At 23.9% G+C, this 6672-nt stretch overlaps 1 non-coding gene across 1 annotated transcript; it reads right to left on the minus strand.

Annotated features, from left to right (window-relative positions):
* Positions 1 to 245: 245 nt before the first annotated feature.
* Positions 246 to 364, minus strand: LOC123304437. Its single transcript, XR_006536459.1, has one exon. It is a non-coding gene; the product is annotated as a 5S ribosomal RNA (ribosomal RNA).
* Between the last annotated feature and the right edge of the window lie 6308 nt (positions 365 to 6672).

Raw genomic sequence — 6672 nt, forward strand, 5'->3', positions numbered from 1 at the left:
TTTCTAAAAATAAATAAATTTCATAAAATTTATATTATTTTATATTCATTTGAAATATTAAAAAAACTTCTCGCTTTAAAGTAACCATGATATGAGTTATAAATGCAATAAAATTTTATACAAAAAATAATATTTATTTGTTGATGAATAATATAAAAGGTTTACATTTCTAAATAACATATATTTATATATGGTGTGTAAAAAAAAAGAAAAGAAGAAAAATAATTTATATTTTTAATATAAAAAGGCAACCGCACACAGTGTTCCCAAGCGGTCACCCATCCAAGTACTGACTGTGCCCAATGTTGCTTAACTTCGGTGATCGGACGAGAACCGGTGTTTTCAACGTGGTATGGCTGTTGCCAGTAATAAATGAAAATTTTTACAAATATATATTTTTCATAAATATCATTAATATTAAAGTATATTATTAAAATTTTCAATGAAGTAATCAATTTAAATATATACTTATTTATTATACCATATATTTTAAATAAAAATGCAACCGCACACAGTATTCTCAAGTGGCCACCCATCCGTGGTACTGACTGTGGCAAATGTTTCTAAACTATTATTTTATAAAATATTTATACAAAAAATAATTTACTCTTATCAAATATTAATTTGTGGCCTGTATTAAGGCCTATGTTATTTTCATTTTTTAGCAAAAATAATGAAATATTTCAATATATTATTAAAGTAACAGATCATTTCTTTTTTGGTGCTGCTTTTTTAATTTTTGTAGGAGATGATTTGGCAACAGAAGCTTTCTTAGCTTTTGGTGCTTTCGGTTTACGAGCAGGGCTACTTTTGGCAGCGGATTTTGTACTTTTTGCTGGTTTTGCTTTAACTGGTGCTTTTTTTGATGCCGCTGATGATTTTGCGTAACTTTTTTAGCAGCAGTTGATGATGATGGAGTCGCTTTTTTTGCTTTAGGCTTTTTGGCTGCCAATGATGTAGTTGTGGCTTTCTTTTCTTTTGGTGCCCGTTTACTTTTAGCACTCTTTGCTGAACCTTTTGCTCCACTTTCTTTTTTGGATACTTTTGATTTAGCTGAAGAATTAGATGAAGCGGAAGCAGCCAATTTGAATGAACCAGATGCACCTTTACCTTTAGTTTGTACCAAGGCTCCCTCAGATTACAGCAGCTTTTAAATATTTTTTAATAAATGGTGAAATTTTATCAGAATCCACTTTATAATTTGCAGCTAAATATTTTTTAATTGCTTGTAATGATGAACCACCACGTTCTTTTAAATTTTTAATTGCGTTAACAACCATTTCTGATGTACGTGGATGTGTTGGTTTTGAATGTTGTTTTGTACGTTTAGCACCAGAAGCTGTTGCTTTTTTTGTTGGTGTTGTAGAAGCAGCAGTAACCGCAGTTGCTGCAACAGCTGTAGAATTTTCTTCGGCCATATTTTTTACTTTATAAAAATAATGTATTTATTATAAATATTTAAATGATAAAATATAATAATTCTATCAAATAAAAAATAAAGGTTTTCAATTATATCATTATTCACAATAATATAAGTCCCTATGTAAGTCAAAGTACCATGTAGAAAACACATAAAAATTAAATAGTATTTCTAATTTACTGTCGTAGTAAACATGATTTATTTTTTCAATTTCTATAATATATAAAATAATAAATTATAAATTTAATAATAATATTTATTTTATAAATTAAAATATATTTAATTTTTTTATTAACAATTATTAATAAACATAGTTTAATATTAATTATTTCAATCATACAAAACAATAATATTTTTAAGGTAAACTTAAAAAGTATATATTTTTATTTTTTATTTAATATCGATTTATTATAAATTATTAGTATATAAATAATTAAAAAATTTAATATATAAATATATATATTATAGTATAAGATTTCATTTTTAGAAAAACTTTTTTTGTCAATAATGAAAACGTATTATTATGAAATGTGTTAATCGAACATTGACAAAATATATTTCATTAGAAAATACTTTTATTTATGCATTAATATCAATAATTAACTATTAAATTAATTTTTTCATAATTATATAAAGAAATTTTATACTGATATAAGTATTTATATATTATAATATTTATTTTAAATATAAAAAAATTTATGACAAAATATATTATTAGAGTATTTGTTGAGATTAATATAAGATTATTTTAAATAAGAATTAATTTATATAATTATTAAAATATTATTAATTTTATGTTATGTAATTTTAATAAAAATAAATAATAATAATAAATATAAAAATTTTTTAACAATTTAAATTTTATATGATCTAAATAATTTTGTTAAGTACGATATGAGAAATCATTGTAAGCTTCGTTAAGAAACTTTGTAATATAAAATAATAATAATAATATTAAATATATAAATAAATAAAATAAATTTGATACATATTTTTGGTTCATTCTGTGTATAAATCAAAGGATACCGAATAATTGGTAACGGATGCGATATATTATAGTATCGAGTATTAAAACATAATATATAAATTTATCTTGTTATTCAAATTTTTTGTTACTTAACTTATGTATTTAGAAAATTTATAATATTATTTATATAATTGACATAAAATCTTATAAATTGAAATTTTATTAATATGTATCAAAAGAAGAGAGTAACGTATTGATATAATATCAAAGGATACTGATTATTTAAATAACGAATACGTCATATATTGTTTGTGTAACAAAGTTCACTTGGCCATCTAGTTGAAAATAACATTTTCAATAGAAAGTTTATATGCTTTTTTTTTTCTTTAATTATTAAAAAAATAAATTGAAATTTAATTCAATCAAATTTTATAATAATTTTTAAAAAATTTTTCCTTTTAAAAAATATTTTGTGATGTTGTGATAATATGTATTAATACAAGTGCATCCTGATACTTTTATCTCTAGTAAAGGTATGAGTATCATGAACAGTTTTGTTATCTAATGATATTATTTTGATAATATTTTGTGTATATTCTTATAATATTTTGTCTAAATATCATCATAATACAATATTATTTTGATAATATTTTATGAATATTCTTATAATATGTTACCTAAATGTCATCATAATATGATGAATTATTTCCATAATAACATATAAAAAAGAAAAAAAAAAAAAAGAATCATTAATTTATAATTATTTAAATTGATTCTTTAAAAAAATATTATAATATATTATTTATAAAAATAATTTTTACTCTTATTTTAAATAAATTTGTGGCCTTTTATTAAAAGGCCTATGATCGATGTATTATTATTATAAAAATTAATGCAATGTTTTTAATTTATGCTTTCTTTTCAGTTTTCTTTGGTAATAACACTGCTTGAATGTTTGGTAATACACCACCTTGAGCAATTGTTACACCAGATAATAATTTATTTAATTCTTCATCATTACGAATTGCCAATTGTAAATGACGTGGAATGATACGTGTTTTTTTGTTATCACGGGCAGCATTACCAGCTAACTCGAGAACTTCTGCAGCCAAATATTCCATAACAGCAGCCAAATATACTGGGGCACCAGCACCTACTCGTTCAGCATAATTTCCTTTTCGTAATAATCTGTGAATTCTTCCAACAGGAAATTGTAATCCTGCTCGGCTTGATCTTGACTTTGCCTTTCCCTTTACTTTACCACCTTTACCTCGTCCAGACATAGCGAATAAATTTATTTAATTAATATTTTTTTTTGTAAATATAATCACACAGATGTGTACGTTACGGGGATTGTAACATAAATGTTTAAAATGTTATTTGGGTATTTTAATTTATAATATTTATAAAATATAAAACTTTAAAAATAAACCAATCACCTTATAGTATTATTTTCAGCCAATCAGAGAGTAGTATTCATTTTTATTGTTATATCCATCTTCGCGTATATAATACGCTAGTTGTATACACGACACGCTCATACATATACTGACTGGTGTTCTGTAACTATCTGTGTATATTAATTGTTTGTAACAATGCCACCAAAAACAAGTGGAAAAGCAGCAAAAAAAGCTGGCAAAGCTCAAAAAAGATATATCAAAGAGTGATAAGAAAAAGAAGAGGAAGCGCAAGGAATCATATGCAATTTACATTTACAAAGTATTAAAACAAGTGCATCCTGATACTGGTATCTCTAGTAAAGCTATGAGTATCATGAACAGTTTTGTTAATGATATTTTTGAACGTATTGCTGCTGAAGCATCACGTTTAGCACATTATAATAAACGTTCAACAATCACAAGTCGGGAAATTCAAACCGCAGTTCGATTATTATTACCTGGTGAATTGGCAAAGCACGCTGTTAGTGAAGGTACTAAAGCTGTTACAAAATATACAAGTTCAAAATAAATAAATCGAAAATATTATTTAATTGATAACATAAAAATACATCAACATATAAAAACGGCTCTCTTTTTAAGAGAGCCATCAAATTTTTTAAATAAGAGTAAATTATTTTTATATATACAAAAAAATTAAATAAACAATTATTAATATCATATTTAATATAAAATTTTATATATTAATAGCTTGAATATATCTATTATTAGTATATCAATATTATTAATTTTAAATATAATAAAGGATATCGCGGAATATATATCGTAAATCAGTGTAATGCAAATGCATTACATTACCTTTATTATTTTCATTTTACATTTACTACTTGTTTATGTACGCTTATAATTATTAGAAAAATATTTTTAATAATTTATTTATTGAAAGTATAAAAAATGGTATAGCAAAATCTTTATTTTCTTTGATTAAGGCGAAATGTTTTATTAGTTATAAATTCGATAATCTCCTATCGATACTTGTTACTCTTAACTTGTATATATAAAAAATATAATAGTATATTAATTTATAATAAAATTTTTTCAAAAATTCAATAAGTTATTGTAAAATAAAATAGATAATATACAAATTATAATTTATTATTGCAGATATATTACAATAAAAAAAAAAAAAATAAATAAAAATATTTGGTAATGTATGTTATAAACAAAATAATTTGTTGTAAACAAATTATATAATATGTTATATTTATTAACAAATTTATTTACTCTTATATAAATAAAATTAGTGGCTTCCCAAAAAGGAAAGCCTGTTTAAATTTATCGGATGTATTAAATATTCTTTAATAAATTTACTAAATATTTTAAGTAAATTATTATATTTTCTTAACCTCCAAAACCATACAAAGTACGACCTTGTCGTTTTAATGCATATACAACATCCATAGCTGTAACTGTTTTACGTTTTGCGTGTTCAGTATATGTAACAGCATCCCGAATAACATTTTCAAGGAATACTTTAAGTACACCACGTGTTTCTTCATAAATTAAACCAGAGATACGTTTTACTCCACCTCGTCGTGCTAAACGACGAATTGCAGGTTTTGTAATACCTTGGATATTATCACGCAAAACTTTTCTATGACGTTTTGCACCCCCTTTTCCAAGACCCTTTCCACCTTTTCCTCTGCCAGTCATTTTAATAAAAAATTATTTACAATATTTTAACGAACGGATAACACGTGTGTTAACCTCACAAGTATTGTAATGTATGTGAGCGCCGGTACAATTGTGCCTTTATATAAAGCATTAAAGATTTTTTAAGCCACGCCTATACAATTTGATTAGTCCATACTCTGATAGCTATCCAATAGGATATGACAACAAAAATTTTGAAATTTCATATAAATATAAATACAACACATTTATTTCGCATTTAAACATTTGACTTTGTAGTATCAAATTGTCGAATATAATTTTTAAAATTGTGTGTTTTTTTGTAAAAACATTATTATTTGAAAATGGCTAGAACCAAGCAAACTGCACGTAAATCAACTGGTGGTAAAGCACCAAGAAAACAATTAGCAACGAAAGCTGCACGTAAAAGTGCACCAGCAACTGGTGGAGTAAAAAAACCACACAGATATCGTCCTGGTACAGTAGCTTTACGAGAAATTCGTCGTTATCAAAAAAGTACTGAATTGTTAATTCGTAAATTACCATTCCAACGTTTAGTACGTGAAATTGCACAAGATTTTAAAACCGATTTACGTTTCCAAAGTTCAGCTGTTATGGCATTACAAGAAGCTAGTGAAGCCTATTTAGTAGGTTTATTTGAAGATACCAATTTATGCGCAATTCATGCAAAGCGTGTGTACAATTATGCCTAAGGATATACAATTGGCAAGACGTATTCGTGGAGAACGTGCATAAGCGTTTTAAATGACAATTTAAAAAAAAAAAAAACAAATAAGAAATATTTTCGGTCCTATATATAGGACCAACATATATTATTAAATAAGAGTATATTATTTTTATTAAAAAATATATATATATATATATATATATATATTATTGAAATAAAATTAAACATTATTAAAATTTTGTTATAATTATAAGCGATTGCTATTTCTAAAAATAAATAAATTTCATAAAATTTATATTATTTTATATTCATTTGAAATATTAAAAAAACTTCTCGCTTTAAAGTAACCATGATATGAGTTATAAATGCAATAAAATTTTATACAAAAAATAATATTTATTTGTTGACGAATAATATAAAAGGTTTACATTTCTAAATAACATATATTTATATATGGTGTGTAAAAAAAAAGAAAAGAAGAAAAATAATTTATATTTTTAATATAAAA

This window comes from Chrysoperla carnea (assembly GCF_905475395.1).
Source record: "Chrysoperla carnea chromosome X unlocalized genomic scaffold, inChrCarn1.1 SUPER_X_unloc_52, whole genome shotgun sequence".
NCBI classification, from domain to species: Eukaryota; Metazoa; Arthropoda; class Insecta; order Neuroptera; family Chrysopidae; genus Chrysoperla; species Chrysoperla carnea.